This window comes from Anabrus simplex, chromosome 5 (assembly GCF_040414725.1).
Source record: "Anabrus simplex isolate iqAnaSimp1 chromosome 5, ASM4041472v1, whole genome shotgun sequence".
Lineage (NCBI taxonomy): Eukaryota > Metazoa > Arthropoda > Insecta > Orthoptera > Tettigoniidae > Anabrus > Anabrus simplex.
This window is the reverse complement of record NC_090269.1, coordinates 42,971,577-42,990,290: the sequence shown is the minus strand read 5'-3', so window position 1 is coordinate 42,990,290 and position 18,714 is coordinate 42,971,577. Positions and strand designations below refer to the sequence as shown.

Genomic DNA, 18,714 nt, shown 5'->3' with positions numbered 1-18,714 from the left:
CCAATTAAGGTTAAAATCCCCGACCCGGCCGGGAATCGAACCCGGGACCTTCTGAACCGAAGGCCAGTATGCTGACCGTTCAGCTAACGAGTCGGACGGGGACGAAATTAGGTGTGGGGACGGAATTTGCATCCCCCCCACACACACACATTATATTCTACTTGTCTATATGTTAACAATCGGAACCTCAAAAGGCTGCCTAGGAGTGAGTGGGATGGAAGGTGAAGGAAGTGTTGTCAGTTTTACTTCTGGAGTGCAGTGTTTATTTGTATCAAGTTGCTGCTCATTTCATATTTATATTATGGTTTGATCAATTGAGTTTTCACGTGTGAGTTCTGAGTTTATTAGTACTCAAATCACTTATATCGAATGTTTGAAATATGTAATATACCACCGAGCGAGTGGCTGTGCTGTCTGAATCACGTATCTTTCAGCTTACATTCAGAAGATACTGTAGTGGGCTCCAACCCCAATGTCAGCAAACCCAAATACGGTTTTCCGTGGTTTCCCATTTTCACACCAGCAAATTGCTGGGGTTGTACCTTAATTAGGGCAACGGTAGTCATTCTTAAATCTTTGGTAGTGCCGGGAAAATTCATAACAAATTTTGATTGTTATAAAGTCATTTGCAAACCCAATATAATATTTTTTTTTACGTCTAAGTACGTTTTCGATTTTCTGAAAGCCCGAAGTCCCGAACGTTTTTTCCTCAGCAGTTCTTTTATATGCAAACACTGAGCCCAGATTGTCGGGTCGATCCAGAGTCGGTTCCATGTTATGCGAAAGTGCTCAAATAATATGGACTTAAAGGAAAACTTGGGGGGACAAAATTCCAGCACCTCGCCGTATCTGAAAACCATAATTCATAGATAGTAGGACGTAAACATATTATTATTTGATTTAAAATTTTTACTCCTATTATCTATAGATTTTCACCCATCGCTATATAGAGTGGTCCACGCACACTATAAATTAAAAATAAAGTATTTTTAGTGAAAAAACTTCAGCGTTACTGAAGCTGCAATTTTTTTTTCTGATTAATAAAATTACATACCTGATGTTAGACATCACTGTCCATGAAACTGTACAGGATAACTGAATGCATGTTCACGTAGTAGAATGTGAATCTTCTTCGCTTGTCGATATTATGTTTTTATACCTGTGGAAACTGCTCACCTGTTAATCTGAAGCATTGCTGCCAACCAACTGTTAACAGTACCAAGCGAACTACCACAATGCCAGTGCCATTCTTGAGATACTCAGTAAAGTAGAAGTTATTAAAATATACAGTATAATTTCACATGGTTTACTGGGCTGGAACGGGTTGAACTTTCTGAAACAGGAAGACTGGTAGCAAAGGGTACCATGAGTTAGTTCTTCGGTAGCAGCGGCACTTTACGTTTAGGAATTACGCCTAAAAATATAATTTTATGGGTTGTTCGCGTGGGTTCTAATGTCAGACTTCCATGTAATGTAACGTGTTCAAGATAAATAATTCAACACTAGTTGTAAGGTGTGACTGTCCTTTTATATCCACTTGCTAGAATATGGCAAGCACGTTAACTACCTTCCTTTTATAGTTTAATTTTTTATTACTGTAGAATATTATTTTGCAACCTTCACCTCTCTCTGTTGCTGTGCACGTTAAATTACACCCCATGATAGAACTGGGAGCAACGTGCAAGTCGGCCGTGCGGTTAGAGACGCGCAGCTATGAGCTTGCATTCGGGAGAAATGGGTTCGACCCCACTGTACATGGTTTTCCGTGGTTTCTCATTTCCACACCAGGAGAATGCTGGTGATGCACCTCAATTAAGGCCACGGCCGCTTCCTTCCCGCTCCTAGGCATTTCCGGCCTCATCGTTGCCATAAGACATATCTATGTCGGTATGACGTAAAGCAGATTGTAAAAAATAAAATAAAAAAAAAACAATTCTTTGGCCTGGATTTTATTCACCTGTCCTTTTTCATTGTCCAAGTCTCTACTGCATATATCAGTGTTGGGCAGCAGTACTGTACATCTTATAAATCACTTCTTTACACTTCATGGATACATCTTCTTTTTTGCTATTTGCTTTACATCGCACCGACGCAGATAGGTCTTATGGCGACGATGGGACAGGAAAGGGCTAGGACTGGGAAGGAAGCGGCCGTGGCCTTAATTAAGGTACAGACCCAGCATTTGCCTGGTGTGAAAATGGGGAAACCGCGGAAAACCATCTTCAGGGCTGCCAACAGTGGGATTCGAACCCACTATGTCCCGAATACTGGATACTGGCCGCACTTAAGCGACTGCAGCTATCCAGCTCGGTACACCTATTTATCATAGGATTACACCATTTCACTTTCTAGTTCTACAAATTGGTTTAAATTACACAGCTGGTGACAACTATCACCAGCAACCACTATAACCACATGGAAATATTTCGCCTTTAGAAACAATTGTCCATGTGATCAAGCTACTTACAAATTTATTATTTCTTTCATTAAGAGAAAACACATTATTTTAAAACACTGAACGTTCTGAATTTCTAAAAAAAAAGGAAAAATTAGAAATTTTAAGAAATTCCTCCAGGACGACGGACAGGTTAAATTGTAAGGTATGTCAAGGATATTCTGGACGTCTGGTAATCCTAGTTGATAGAGTTGACCTTAAATCCTTAATATGGGGCCGATGACCTTCGATGTTAGGCCCTTTAAAACAACAAGCATCATCATCATCAAATCCTTAATAAATAAAATAGTAAATAGAAAATTATAGAATAGAACTGAATAAAATTGATTCATGTACCTTTGCATCACTGTTGTGCCACTATGTGACGATGTCGGAGAAGTACTGACCCGCAGCGCATATGTCATACAGAATGCCGACCCCAAGTAATTGGGAAAAGGCCAGGCAATAATAATAATAATAGTAATAATAATAGTAATAATAATAATAATCCGCTCATTCAAAAGAAGCGCCTTAATGAACTCTATCTATCAAACAAACGTGAAACTGCCACTGCATTGAAAGACATTTTGTGTTTATGGGTTTTCTCAAGTAAATTAACTTTCATTTATTTTTTATATATTTTTCAAGGTTTGCTACACTTCTTTCTCATTCCTCCAGTTTTGAATCTGGCCAATGGGAATTTTCTGTAATTATTTTTCAGCCTATCACAGGCTTCTTGTTGGTTTTCTGGGTGTAACTTTTGTTTCTGCCAATAAAATCGAGAAGGTGTATCCGGATTAGTCCAGAACCCTCTAGAACCGCCCCTCGTGTACATAAGCTGCGGCCTTTCCGGCTACCTTGTCTCTTGATCGCCGTATTTCTGAGAGTGTGTTTGTTAAGACAGGAGGCAGGGCGCCTCATTCTTCGCCAGACAGACCATCAGCCAAGGTAATGACCACCAGACTTATTTTTCTGTACTAACCTCCTCGGACTTACACGAGGGGAAGGTCTTAATTTCTAACTATGTAACCTGTTTTCTAAAATGTAAATTTCCTTTCGCCTAATGTAAAATTTCATAAAGTCTTTAACTGCAATTCGCGGATAGAGAGTGCGTTATCCTCTCGAGTTCCCCTTCAACTTGGTTTGAGGTGACTACGATTTTGTAACTTTTTTCTTTCCTGTAATGCATTCGATTCACCTCAGTAGCTTGGGATAAGCCTGTGCATCATCGGGCCGAGAGCCCAGTTAGGGCTTTATATGTAATGTTCTAGGAGTGCAAGTGTACGCCTCCATTCATTTTGTGTTCGGGCCATTAATTTAACCTGTTCTTCTTTCCGCGAAGGCCCAGTAGTTTGGGTAAATTATACCCCTGCGTAAATATTGTAAAAGTGTAAGACGGACCTAGAGAGGTCAGAAATTATAAGATTTTTTATGTAATATTGCCTTGAACATGCGGTAAGAAATTGGTTTAAAGTGGGTGAACTCTACTGTAATATTGAGGAGTGCCTCTGGAAGGCTGTAAATTTGTTGGAGCAAAGTGCTCTTGAATTTGGGGGATTTCCATCTTTGTCTAAATAATACCACTTTTGAAATAGTAAATGTGTAAACTAGGAGCTTTAACTCCGAAATTGTTAAATTCCCTATTCTGGGGTTCTCTATTTTAATCCCCGTCCGAGAGATCCACCAGCTCAAGGTAATGGCAGTTTTGGCTTAAATATGTGATAGTCTTTGAAAGCTAGCTCGAGGGGAAGGTTTCATATTTCTTTCGCAATGTAAATTTTATATCTTAACGTGAATTTCAAACAAGTCTAAAGATCTTACTCGAATTTAGGGAATAAAGAGTGAGGAACCCTCTTGTATTCCCTCTCAACCTGATATTGAGGTGACTATGATTTTGTAACTTTTAAATCTATCTCTTAATTTTATGAACTTTCTCTCCATCTAGTCACCTCCGTAGTATAGGCTTAGCCTCTGTAACGTCGGGCCATAAGCCCACAAAGGGTTTTAGTATTTCCAAGGAGTACAAGTGTCCGTCTCCTAACATTTTTCTTTTCCGCCAGTAACTTTAACCTTTTGTTTTTACCAAAGGCCAGGTAGAATGGGTAATTGTTACCCCTTTTAAACTCAATTTCATTCATTTCATTTTACGGCAATCAGACTGTTGACGAGTTAAGACAGTGAATACTGTTTAATTTTGTTAAATTTAGGTTGTGCCTCTGATAGGCCTGAAAAGTGTTAAATTGTAGAGCAAAGATGCTCTTCCTATTGGTGTAAAAGAAATTGGGAGATCCATGTCATTGACTGTTGGTTAAAAGGGTCCTACTCGTTGGCTGAATGGTCAGCGTACTGGCCTTAAGTTCAGAGGACCCCGGATTCGATTCTCGGCAGGGTCGGCGATTTTAATCGCTTCTGATTAATTCTTCTGGCTTGTGACTGGGTGTTTGTGTCCGTCCCAACACTCTCCTCTTCATATTCACACAACACACTACACTACCAACCACCACAGAAACACGCAATAATGATTACATCCCTCCGTGTAGGGTTGGCGGCAGGAAGGGCATCCGACCGTAAAACAGGGCCAAATCCACATGTGCGACGCAGTTCGCACCCGTGACCCCACACGTGTAGGAAAATAAGAAGGAGACTGTTTAATGAATATTGAATTTTCACGACCGCATCGTAATCGAAACCGACTTTCAACCTATTAGGTCGTGTTACGTACATTTAGTACGTGTTGAAGAGATGTTAAGTACAGAACAAAAATGGCCAACCAGACACCAGTGGGATCCGAACCCACAACCTCCCGATTTCGCGGTCGTGAAAATTCAATATTCATTGACTTAGCCCTCAACGGGCAACTTAAACGCACTCTACAGTGTGATGGTAGTAGTACCAGACCTGTAGCTCAGATCCTTTCCAACAGAACAAAGATGGCCTAGGCCACCATAGCTCAATTGGTAGAGCAACCGACGCGAAATCGAGAGGTTGTGGGTTCGGATCCCACTGGTGTCTGGTTGGCCATTTTTGTTCTGTACATAACATCTCTTCAACACGTACTAAATGTACGTAACACGACCTAATAGGTTGAAAGTCGGTTTCGATTAAGGAGACTGTTTGTTAGAAAAAAGCAATAGTGCTCATGTAAAATGTGTAATTAGGGGCCTCAAGCTCACACTGTTAAATTATTGTTATCTGGTTATTCTAGACGTCTCTAAAATTGTTACTCAAGCTTAAAAGCTAAATACTGTACCTGATTAATTGTTATATTCTAACCCTGTTTAAAATCTGAAAAGAATCAAGAGATATAAGGAAAAAATATAAATGTTAAAGTTTTTTCATAATCTTCCGCCCATTCATGCCCGCACCTTCTTTCACCTCTGTAAATCACGGTATCTCCGTAACAATAATAATAATAATTAGAGATAGGTTAGAATGCAAGCTAATTTGGCCAGTAGCAAGTGCTGTCTAGTTCGCGCTTCTGTAAAGTAGGGACAGTTTCATAACTTCTACTGGGAAGGGGGGGGGGGGCGAGTATAATAAGCCTGCTGACGATAAAGCATAAGCTCCGGAACGCGTAGTGGAATACAAAATCAAGATTGTGACTGGTAACAGTATTAATTATTTCACAACAATATAGTTTTTTATATTTGATATTTCATATTTACGCTCAGAAGTTGCGTTTGTTATTAGCTTTTACACTGATTTTCTCCTTGATCATTGTTTTAAGATAGATCTTTTGGCGACGATTGGATAGGAAAGAATTGGGACTGGGAAGGAATCAACCGTGGCCATCCCCAGCCTATGCCTGGTGTGAAAATGGGAAACGACGGAAAACCATCCTCAGAGCTGCTGACAGTGGGGTTCGAACCTTCTGTCTGTCTGTCTGTCTGTCTGTCTGTCTGTCTGTCTGTCTGTCTGTCTGTCTGTCTGTCTGTCTGTCTGTCTGTCTGTCTGGTCATCAGCCCAGAGGCTGGTTGGATCCTCAAATAGCACCACCTAAGGCAGTTACAGGGAATCAACAAAAACCAACAGCAGAGCCCAAATGAGGCGTACTAGGCAAGATGAGGAGTGAGGTAGTTTGCCATTGCTTTCCTCACTGAACCAGAAAGTGCTATTGCAGCACGACTGACACTATGAGCAACACCTTTCATAACATTCAGACACTAGCTGTGCTCCGAATGTCATTATTTACCACCACTCATACCCCAGTAGATTCCATAATGTCACAGCCATTGATGAGACTGGGACTTCGGTGGCAGCTACACTTAACTCCGGCCTGTGCCAAGAGACGAATACAAAAGTACTGCATCCATCAAGAAATGGCAACAGGTGGATAGAAGCTACTATCTCCCGAATTCAGGCTGGCGATTATGTAATTGTGATCATATTTCACTCTACAGCCCATCTTCCATTATACAACGCGGAATGAGTGAATGTCTCGACAAACATCCAATATCCATTTAGAGTTGATCTTGAAATGGAGCAAGGAGTAACTGTTGGCACTCGAGTTTCGCAGAAGAGCGTGTAATTGATACTGACAGAGAAATCAACAGAAGATGTAGTCGCCTTAAAAGGATTAAACCCGTCTGAAGAGGCTAACGACTGAGTTAAAATACTTCAGTCCTGGCGTGTGCAACATAGTATACAATAAACTTGAAATAGTACATCTTTTCTCCGAACTAGCTTCATTTACATGTCATCAGGAAGTTTCTGCTCAGTTTCCTACCTGTAATAAACACAGTGCGAGCAGACATGGAGTTTCTGTCATCTATTTCTAAAGGCAGGTCAATGACCAGAGGAGTCACATGAGTATACAGGGACTTCCTTGATCAGTTCTCCGTAAGTGCGTGGGCTTGTGCTTCCTAAAAAGACATTAATGTATGACATATTTTCGATCTGTAAATTGTAATTATTTGCAGAAACACATCACAATAAAGAATGAGTGCCTACTCTACCTTAATTGAAGTCATCGTCACTTCCTTCCCAGTCCAAACCACTTTCCTACACCATAAACCTGTCCGTGATTCGTCTGTTATGAAAACTTCTGACATTGAAATATCTGTATATACACTGGACTATTCTCTCAATATTTTAGAGGTGGATTCTTTTTGTGGGGTCGAACTGGCCAGGATATGGCCTGAGGGTAGGGTGAATGTTGGGGGGGGGGGGGGACGTTGGTTCTCTGATGACGGAGGCCAACGGAGGGAGGGGGAAGCAATATCAGGTGGAGGGTCACCCATCCAATAGGTGACCACGCCCGATGTTGCTGTCATAATTGTTCATTGTGAAGTTTACATAATTAATGGGAGGTAAATAGGGGCAGTCGGAGTGGGTGATGATGCAGCGGGGATTACTGAAGAGTACTGGGTGTATGAGATTCAGAAATAGCACTCAAGGCCTGAAACAACGGTCGATGGGCTATAATCCCTCACTGGTCCCTAGGGACCTTTGAGTATGGTGGTCATCAATATTGTATTCATACTTTTTATACACACGACGGGCTGAGTGGCTCAGACGGTTGAGGCGCTGACCTCCTGACCCGAACTTGGCAAGTTCAATCCTAGCTCTGTCCGGTGGTATTTTAAAGTGCTCATAAACTGTGCATCAGCCTTGTGTTGCTAGATTTACTGGTACGTAAAATGACTCCCGCCGGTCTAAATTCTGGCACTCCGACGTCTCCGAAAACCTTAAAAGTAGTTAGTGGGACTTAAGGCAAATAACATTATTATTATTATTATTATTATTATTATTATTATTATTATTATTATTATTATTATTATTATTATTGTACCGGGCGGTACACCTCCACGCCGCTAATTCAAACCTTGCGCCAGTTGAAACCCCCTACTGGAAGAAGTCTGAACTTTGTCTTATGTGTTAATTTTCAAGTTATCCTGAAGATGTCACTACTTGGAAATTTTGAAGTTTCTGAACTGTGTTGTTTTCGACGTATTTTTGTTTTGCTTGTAGTAAGAAGTGTGAACATTCTCTTCTAGAGGACACTACTGAAGAACTACAACGGTGCACCCTAGTGCGAAGTGAAAGAACTTTTTTTTTTCTTGGAGAAAATTTAATTTCAAAAGTTTGTTCTTTGCTAAATTTCTTTCAGTCATTGTTTAAGTTGGCAATATTAACCCTTTCTTTCCCCTTGTTTTGAATTTAGCCAATCCCGAATTTCTTTAATTAATTTCCCACTAATAATGTGTTTCTTCTTCATCTTGTGTAGGGGTTTTCTTTATCCACCAAAAAAATGTTTGTGGGCGGGTGTTTTCCTTCCTGAAACGCCTCGAACTTTCTGCGAGAGTATATAAACTGCTGATTTTAGGGTCTCTGCGCCACTTCAGTAACATCTTTCAGTGTGTAAAGTACATAGCAGGGGGCGGGAAGCGCCTCTTCCTTCGGGCAGCAGTTCAACAGCAAGGTAATGGCCGATTAATAACTTCTTTTCTTGCTAGCTCAGCAGTTTAACTCTCGGGGCGGGTCCGAAGCTTTTCCACCATGTAACTTTCCCTAAAATGTAAAGAATCTTTGTATTTATTCTATCTTTTAAGCTTCATATTGGGATAGAGAGTGCTTAACCCTCTCGAGCTCCCTCTCATATTGCATTGAGGTGAACTTATTTTCACAACCGTTTCTTCCTTAACGTAATGTAAATTGTTTCCTTCTTAAGTCACCTCTTTAGTATGGGATTAGCCCTTGCATTAACGGCCTAGTGCCAAGTAGGTTTTAAACAAAGTGTATTAGGAGCGCAAGTTCGCCTCCTCTCAAATTGGTATTTTAGAGGCCAGGTAATTAAATTTTCTCACTTAATAGGCCTCAGTAGGTTGGGTATCTTTACCCCTGTGTTTATGTCCTTAGAGGACAACTTGAAGGTGGAGTTTGGTGTGGCCTTTGATAGGCTTAACCTTTGAGAGCAGATCGCTCTTTTGAAGTTTGTTTCTGCGCGCCTCGAGGAGGCTTTATGATGTAATTGGGAGCAAGTGCTCCTGGGCTTGATTGGGGTCTTCTGCCCCTTTGTTGAATTCTGTATATCGTAAAGTTGGGCTAATTGCTCAAGAATTGTGTGTCTGGCTCTCGGAGCCCCAAATCCTGTAATTGTACATTCTCGATTAGTGGTTTTGCTACTCTGTACCTGCCATTATTGTTATTTCTTGTTTTTTGCTAAGAAAATATAACCTTGTTAAATTTTAAATTCACTTTAATTTCGTAGCCTGAGACCTGTTCACCCCCCGCACCTTCTTTCACCTCTAACTACCACGGAAAACTCCGTAACAATTATTATTATTATTATTATTATTATTATTATTATTATTATTATTATTATTATTATTATTATTATTATTATTATTATTATTATACACACAGTAGATTATTGATTATCTGCGGTAAATGCGGAAGGAGAATCCGCCGATAATCTACAAACTAGGTAAAATAGACACTGACGAACAAATTTGCTATATTAGAAAACCATTTAAATGGAGCTAAGTGACTTAAATATGCACTATCTACAGGTTGTTTAAATCCTGTTAGCCAACCAGACGATGCATTAAATTTGCCTTCAGTCCCTATTATTTCGAAAAAATAAAATGGGATTCGGCATTCGCAGAGTAAGCTCCGGCTTACTAGTGGCCACGACTGGTCCGAGGTCCGACAGCTGTGCACTTCGACCGACCAGCCGAGCAGAGGAGGGGTGGCCACAAATCTACCGTGGTTCTACGCCTATAATAATAATAATAATAATAATAATAATAATAATAATAATAATAATAATAATAATAATAATAATAATAATAATAATAATAATAATAGACTGGCACACAAGATTCTCACCTACATAAAACGTCTAAAAAAATTTCCATGGGTACTGGAAGTTAAGAAGGTTCTGAAAAAAGCCCATGATGAACTCAACTGACACCGCGGACAGAAACCTCTATAGGAAAAAAAAAATAATGGATGGAAAGTGCAACCAGAGAACGAAGTAAGAAAGAAGACTGGAGCAAAGGGGACAGAAGAACGAAGAAGGATTCGTGGAGAAAGGATGAGAGCTGTTCGGCAACTCAGAAAACAGAATGCGTGATCCATTGGGTCCATACGCACATAATAATAATAATAATAATAATAATAATAATAATAATAATAATAATAATAATAATAATAATAATATTTTTAATTTTATTGGCTTTACGTTCCTCTAACTACGTTTACGGTTTTCGGAGACGCCGAGGTGCCGGAATTTAATCCCGCAGGATTTCTTTTACGTACCATTAAATCTACCGACTACAGGCTCTCGTATTTGAGCACTTTTAAATACCACCAGGCTGAGCCAGGATCGAATTTGCCAAGTTGGGGTCAAAAGGCCAGCGTCTCAACCGTCTGAGCCACTCAGCCCGGCGGTCCTACGCCTCTTTATTTGGGAGACGAGGAGGGGCTGGTCCCCAACATGGACTGTCCTGAGAATGGTTTTCCGTGGTTTTCCATTATCCCGCACTAAGGCGAATGGCGGGGTAGTTCCTCCTTCACCTCACCTAATCTCCTGGCCTGAGAGACGACGTCACCGTCTAAGTGGCCCGCCTACCCCTTCAGAGAAGGAATGAAAACATTGAGTAGCAGTAATAAAATTGGGCCACTTTGGCACATATGGCACCAGATATTTGCAAGCCTTCTGCTCGCTTCTGCTGAAACCATTCCAATATAGCTTTACCCAGTTTTGCGTAAGTAGATATTGTTATTGTTTTTCGTTCTGACAAACCCTGAAAGCCTACAGTCGTGCATTGAGTAGGATATGAAAATTAGCCGTTCGAAGTCGAAAGTCATGTGTATAGGTAAGAATCCTAAGAGAATTGAATGTCAGGTTGGATACAAAGGTGAAACAGCTAGACCATTCCAAGTATTTGGATGTGTATTCTCCCAGAATGGTAGTATAGGAAGAGAGATTGAATCAAGGTGCACTAAAACTAATGCAGCGAGCTCTCAGCTGCGATCAACAGTATTCTGTAAGAAGGAGGAAGTCAGCTCCCGGACTAAACTATCTTTACACAGGCCTGTTTTCAGACCAACCTTGCTTTACGGAAGTTACAGCTGGGTGGACTCAGGATACAGTGTTGTATTCATAAATTAAAAATAACAGATATAATAGTAGCGAGAATGATCGCAGGTACAAACGGGTGGGAACATTAGCAAGAGGGTTTTCGGAACGATGATATGTAGGCTCAGTCAGGAATTAACTCTTTAGATGGAGCATAAACCGGCCTCCGGGGTTTGGGTGAAAAAAAATGAAATGGCGTATGGCTTTTAGTGCCGAGAGTGTCCGAGAACAAGTTCGGCTCGCCAGATGCAGGTCTTTCGATTTGACGCCCGTAGGTGAACTGCGCATCGTGATGAGGATCAAATGGTGATGAAGACGACACATACACCCAGCCCTCAAGCCAGCGGAATTAACCAATTATGGTTAAAATTCGTGACCCTGCCGGGAATCGAACTAGGTACCAAAGGCCAGCACGCTAACCATTTAGCCATGAAGCCGGACGGCAGTGGAGTCATGTGAGGTGAATGGAAGAATATAGGTTACCTAGGGGAATATTAGGCTCGGTCATGGAAGATAAGTAGAGGTAGATCAAGACGACGATGGTTAAACTCAGTTTCCAATTACTTGAAGGTAAAGAGGTATAGAAATAAACGAGGCCACTCTACCAGTTACAAATAGAGGATTGTGACGGAGATTAGTTGCATATGAGAGGCTTGCAGACTGGATGCTGAAAGGCATAACCGTTTATACCGAAGATGTATGTATGGTACGATGTTAACCGAATGAGTTGGTCGTGCGGTTAGGGTCGCATAGCTGTGAGACAGTGGGATTGAATCCCACCGTCGGAAGCCCTGAAGATGGTTTTCCGTGGTTTTCCATTTTTCACACAAGGCAAATACTGAAGCTGTACCTCAACTCAGACCACGGTTGCTTCCCTCCCAAACCTAGGCCTTTCTCATCCTTGCGTCACCAGACATCTTCTATAAGTTACTACGACTTAAAACCATTAACAGAAAAACAAAAAGTAAAACCAGTTCTCAGCGGAAAACCAACGGACCGGAATTGTTTTCTGCTTATGCAGCATCCCGGTTCATAAATGTGGTTAAAAATAAAAATAAAAACTATAAGTACCGTACATACCTCCTTTAGATAATCAACCAGTAGATATACATGACTTTGTCCGGTAGCAGATACAATGATAACATTAACCACACATTAATATGTAATAGTTCATCAATCAACAATGAAAATAAAAACCCACAGCCTGTTTCCAGCCATTCGACCGGGTCAGGAATGGAATGAATGAAGCCCCCATCTAGCGGCGAGGAGAGGAAATGTGCCGGTTGCCGAAGCCTATCGCACTCCTCTGGGGCAATGATAAATGACTGACAGATGAGATGAAGTGTGAATGGAGAGTGTTGCTGGAGTGAAAGATGACAGGAAAAACCGGAGTACCCGGAGAAAAACCTGTCCCGCCTCCGCTTTCTCCAGCACAAATCTTACATGGAGTGACCAGGATTTGAACCACGGCGTCCAGCAGTGAGAGGCCCAAAATGGCCCGGTATAGAAATCCAAGAATAACGGCCAAGAGGATCAGCCTTGTTGACCACACGACACCTCGTAACCTGCAGGCCTTCGGGCTGAGCAGCGGTCGCTTGGTAGGCCATGCCCCTTCGGGGCTGTTGCACCATGTGGATTTTTTTCTTGGCTCCAAAATGGTGTGAAATTGGGTTACAAAAACATGAATATTTCAATTTATTGCCTAGCTTTGCAAATGATCTATCAGTTTTCTCTGATTCTTTAGACGTTACTACAAAGCAAATTAATACTTCAAGAAACAGACGGAAAAGGCAAGCCTCCAGATCTCTTTGGAGGAAACGCAGTTCATTATTAACATCAAGACAGCACCAACCAGGGAGCAATCAAATGGACATATAAATTTAAATATCTTGGTGATTGGATAGAACCAAATGTTGTAAACAAGGTTGGGTTTACAAAAACACAACTTCTTTATTTACTTCACATGTAAAATTACAATATTTATACTAACAAAACTGAAAGTTATCTCGAAGCAAATTGAACTATGAATTTGGAAAAAGAGTCTGTCTCTGTACACTATATACACGTTGGAGTATTCACGTTCACTACTATTTCGGAAAGATAGTCCTTGTGACATGAAAAGTTCTTGATAGTCGAAAACTATCAGAAGCACTGACGTAAATATTTCAGAGAGTCCTTCCTTGTTGAAGTGTCTGAGTTCATTAACGTAAGTTCAATGACTGAAGAGTTCCTACTTAGCGAAACTAAGTTGATAATGGGAGCTCGCATTAGCTAGGGAATGATAGTGGCATATAATGGTAAGACTGGGCATGGACAGCGGAATAGACAAGAGGAGCGGTGACCCGAGGTGAGACCTCTTACTGCCAGAAATTCAGTCCACCTGGCCGAAGCACATTTTCAAGAGGAGTAGCCTCCGTGCTCGACGTAGGGTGTATTCTGGAGCTGGACACCGGGGTCAGTGGGGCGTCTGGACAGACTAGGAGCTCCTTTTTATAGCACACACGACGTTCCAGGCACGCGCACTGAGGGCTGCGCGTCGAGGCTCGAAGAATAACACACTGGCACGCGTGAAGCTGGCTGGCGGATCGAGAAGGGAGCGACGGACATACAACACCAAACACCTCTGAAAAAGAAGTTTTCGCGTCGCGCATGAATTAAATGGAAATGGCTAATCAACTGACCAAAGACGTTTATTACAAAAGGTCCATATCCTTGAACGGAAAACTCAGACATTATTGCGGTCATAATACCAGAGGCTTTGTATGCAGCGGAATGGCTTGCTATGAACAAGAAAGGCCTGACAGAAAAATTGGAAATTAAGGAAAGAAAGAAAGATTTTAAGGAAAATTTTTGGCCCGATTAAAGATAATATAGACGTCGGCATAACCATGAACTGTATATTCCTGTCCAGAAGTTCTCTGATGTCATGCGGAGGAGAATTGCATTTTATGGCCACTTGTTAAGAATGAAACGAACACGATTATCGAAGCAAATGTTACTGAGTTCGATAGCTGCAGTCGTTTAAGTGCGGCCAGTATCCAGTATTCGGGAGATAGTGGGTTCGAACCCCACTGTCGACAGCCCTGTAGATGGTTTTCCGTGGTTTCCCATTTTCACACCAGGCAAATGCTGGGGCTGTACCTTAATTAAGGCCACGGCCGCTTCTTTCCCACTCCCAGCCCTTCTCTGTCCCATTGTCGCCATAAGACATATCTGTGTCGGTGCGACGTAAAGCCAATAGCAAAAAAAAAAAAAAAAAAAAAAAAACAAACCAAATGTTAACCTATTTAAAGGTAAGATGACCCATCCAACTTGGTTCAGGGAGGTAGAAATGGACTTTCAGGAGATGGCGATCACTGATCACTTATGAAGATATATAAAAACGCAACCTACTCAGGAAGAAACCAAAAGACTACCAGGGTTTTCAAGAAAGGCCAAAACTGAAGACGGCATGGACTTGGATGGAGGAAACAAAAGAACAACACCAGCAACGAATGAAGGATCACTGGACAAAGATCAAAGCCCAGAGAAGAACGTGGTCCTTAGTAGGCCGATACGAACAAAATAATAATAATAATAATAATAATAATAATAATAATAATGGTAGCTGGGGTCCACATGATTATTATCACCAGATATTCAGATATAAGTAGACCTCCTTTCGATGTGTCCCACAATATAGTCTCTCTGATAATGAATGCATTATATATTGAAGTGGTATCACTTTTAAAACATTTTTCTTTTTAGAGTATTGTAAGCCATCTGTGAAAGGTTTCTGTATTGTAGTTGTGTACACTTGGACCCATGTGACGGGAATATCAACAACTGATAAGAGTCTTTGTCTTCCATCAACTGTAAAAGCTGGCAATAAAGAAGGCACCGTAAACATCCTCACTTATTACCTGATGAGTGTTTTATGGCCTTCTACTTTTAACTTCCCGTCAGTTACAGGAGTAGCATACTTCGCTGCGAGTTCCTAAGCGTGGAAAATTAAAGAAAGCAAACATAGTCTTAGCTTAATCTTGCAAATAAACAGTTGTGTTCGGAGTCGCATATTATTAGCCTATTATTATTATTATTATTATGAGGCATCTTTGTTCATCGGTGGTAGAGTGTCGGCCTTCAGATCCCAAGAGTGCGAGTTCAAATCCAGCAGAGTTAGACGTATTTTTGAAGGGCGGAAAAAATCTGCATTTCATATTGCATGATGTTGGTGCGTAAAATATGCCTGGTGAAAAATCTTATGTTTTTCGCCAAAATAAGTTAAGTCATGTATCACCCAGCAGAGATTCGTTTCTTTGCTGTCTGGTAGAATAGAAAGTCACGTCAAAATAGACACACAGGAAGCCTAGTTGGCATCAAATAAAAATCCCTATGTATGGTAGTTGATGTTATTATTATTATTATTATTATTATTATTATTATTATTATTATTATTATTATTATTATTATCCGGGACATAATTAGCGCAGTTGATTCGCTGCTTTCTTTGCACTCGGGCGTTCGAGATTCGAATCCTGCTGGAACATAGGATGTTCACCTTAAAAATAATTACATTATGTTACAGATCATTCAGCCTTAAGTTCCCGGCCAAAACTCAGTATGATCCAAGGTGGCTCCAGTAACTCCATAATTACCTGGGATAAATTGAAGAATTATTATTATTATTATTATTATTATTATTATTATTATTATTATTATTATTATTATTATTATTATTATTATTATTATTATTATTATTATTAAAGAAACAGTGAGGTTATCAGTTTGTCATCACTGAAGGAGAATAAGAAGAGTTCGGACTCACGGATGACTACCGGGAAAGGCCAAAACAGTAAGAATCTCGATATCGAGGCAACATAGATACGTACGCCTTATAACGGAAAACAGACGCAGAAAAGCAGGGTGAATAGTGGAGAGCTAGCACGTGTACGAATTACGCACCTAAGGAATCATTGTCGTTTTGAAATGAGGTCGATCGGGCGAGTTGGCCATGAGGTTAGGAGCGCACAGTTGTGAACTTGCATCCGGGAGATAGTGGGTTCCAACCCCACTGTCGGCAGCCCTGAAGATGGTTTTCCGTGGTTTCCTATTTTTACACCGGGCAAATGCTAGGACTGTACCTTAATTAAGGCCACGGCCGCTTCCTTCCCATTCTTAGGCCTTTCCTATCCCATCGTTGTCAAAAGACGTATCTGTGTAGGTGCGACGTAAAGCATATCGAAAAAAAAAAAGATATGAGGTCGCTAGTTACGTGTTTAGATTTTCACTGCTCTCCAGTTGATTCGGGCGGGCAAAGATGTTGACAAAAAGTACGATGCGACGACGTCGTGTTAAGAGCGAAAAGCACGTAGGAGTGGGGCAAGGAGGTAAGAAAGAACTGCATTCGCCTAGAATGACAGTGGGTTAGGTCAGGATATGAAATACTTTCTTTGTGATACTCAAAGGTTTCTCACTTCAAATGGAATCATCTGAAAAATGCATTTTTTTTTCAATTTTGCTTTACGTCGCACCGACGTGGATAGATCTTTTGGCAGAGATGAGATAGTAAAGGGCTATGAGTGGGAAGGAGGCAGCCTAGGCCTTAATTCAGGTATATCTCCAACATTTTCCTGGTTTGAAAAGTGGAAACTAAGGAAAACCATCGTCAGGGCAGCCGATAGTGAGGTTCGAACACACTATCTCCCGAATGCAAGCTCACAGTGCGCGACCCTAACCGCACGACCAACTCGCTCGGTCCTCGAACGTTTCACGGTCTGTTTTGCCATTAACTGCGGAATTCGAACCTCGGATTTTCCAGTCTGCTTCACTTGTCGCCTGAACAACTCAAGTAACTGTCTTACACAAGAACAGTAGCCACTGTACTGTACTCATCGCAGAAAGAAACAGTTTATTACGTTGTAATTGTCCCACCTGACTGTCTTTTACGTCTTACATTTTGAGATGGATGGATTGAAGAAGCACTTCCCATTGTAGTGAACTTCCGTGTTGCTTTCTGGAGTAAGAGGATTACGAATCATGTCAGCTAATAGTCTTCTGTCAGGATTCATTAGGCCCATACACACGTTGAGAGCTCTAAAATAACAGTGTGCTGTTATCTTGACAAGACTCACTCAATGGTAGACGTGCCTCAGCCGACATTTTTTTCTGCAGCACTCTTCTTTTAGCTCGGACTGATGACCTAGAAGTTAGGCCCCTTTAAATAACAAGCAAACAAGTATCTTATAGCTCACTTTGTCGATTAGTGGTAGAATGTTGGCCTCCAGATCTCAAGACTGCGGGTTCAAATACGGCAGAGGTTGTCTTTTCTTGAAGTGTGGAAAAAGTCCATTCGACACTCGATGTCGTCCGATGTCGGCATATAAAAGATTTCTGGGAACACATTTGGTGTTTACCCGACAAAATTCATTAGAACTCAGCCATAGACCAGTCTGTATTTTCCGGGCTTGTAGGCCTCGTCCAGGAGCATACGATGGTCCCGAAGTTTTACCGAAGACTGCGCTCGGTTTCAAGGGTTCCAACAGTCTTCCCTGGCTTCCAGTCTGAGCTTAGTAGCCATTACTTTTTCTCGAGAAGTACTTGTCCGATTTCAAAATAATCACGGCGCTGAATTCATAATATTTGCAAGTTATAGTCCAGGTATAGAAAATAGCGTAGTTTTGTTTAAAAAATAGCAAACAAAGTTAGTACCATTTTCTCAGAATTTATTCACGCCATGGGAAAGTACTCTAAGTCCTATTACGAGCCCCTTGGTGCCATGACTTAAAGTGAAAACATAATGTCAATGTCTTTAAATGTTCCCGAGCTATTTGTAGTGGACAACTTAGCTGAATATCCTTCTATATGAAATTCCAAACAGTTCGAATGTTTGGAATTGTATTGGAAATCACTTTTGATTGTACTGTCCTGCTGTAAATTATTGTTCCTCTGCAATCTCTTGGACATTCACTAATGAAAACAATTTTCGCACATCTATAACGTCTATAACCGTGGTTCAACGATCCTTGCCGTGGCTTGTCGATATCGTGGTTGCGCCTAGAAAAACCGGTATGTGATAATATTTCAGCTTAGAACTCTGATCAGAAAGGTTCTGTCATATGAAGTTTAGTATTGTATGAACTATCTCAACTAATTTTCGTTTGTTATATATGTGCTGCGGGTCAGTATTCCTCCCCTCAGCATTGTCACATAACGG

General features: G+C 41.0%; 1 protein-coding gene across 1 annotated transcript in view; it reads left to right on the top strand.

The window, feature by feature from the left end:
• The window catches only part of LOC136873716 (BTB/POZ domain-containing protein 2), a 770,371-nt gene that overhangs the window by 493,397 nt on the left and 258,260 nt on the right, over positions 1–18,714 (top strand). The window lies entirely within an intron of this gene.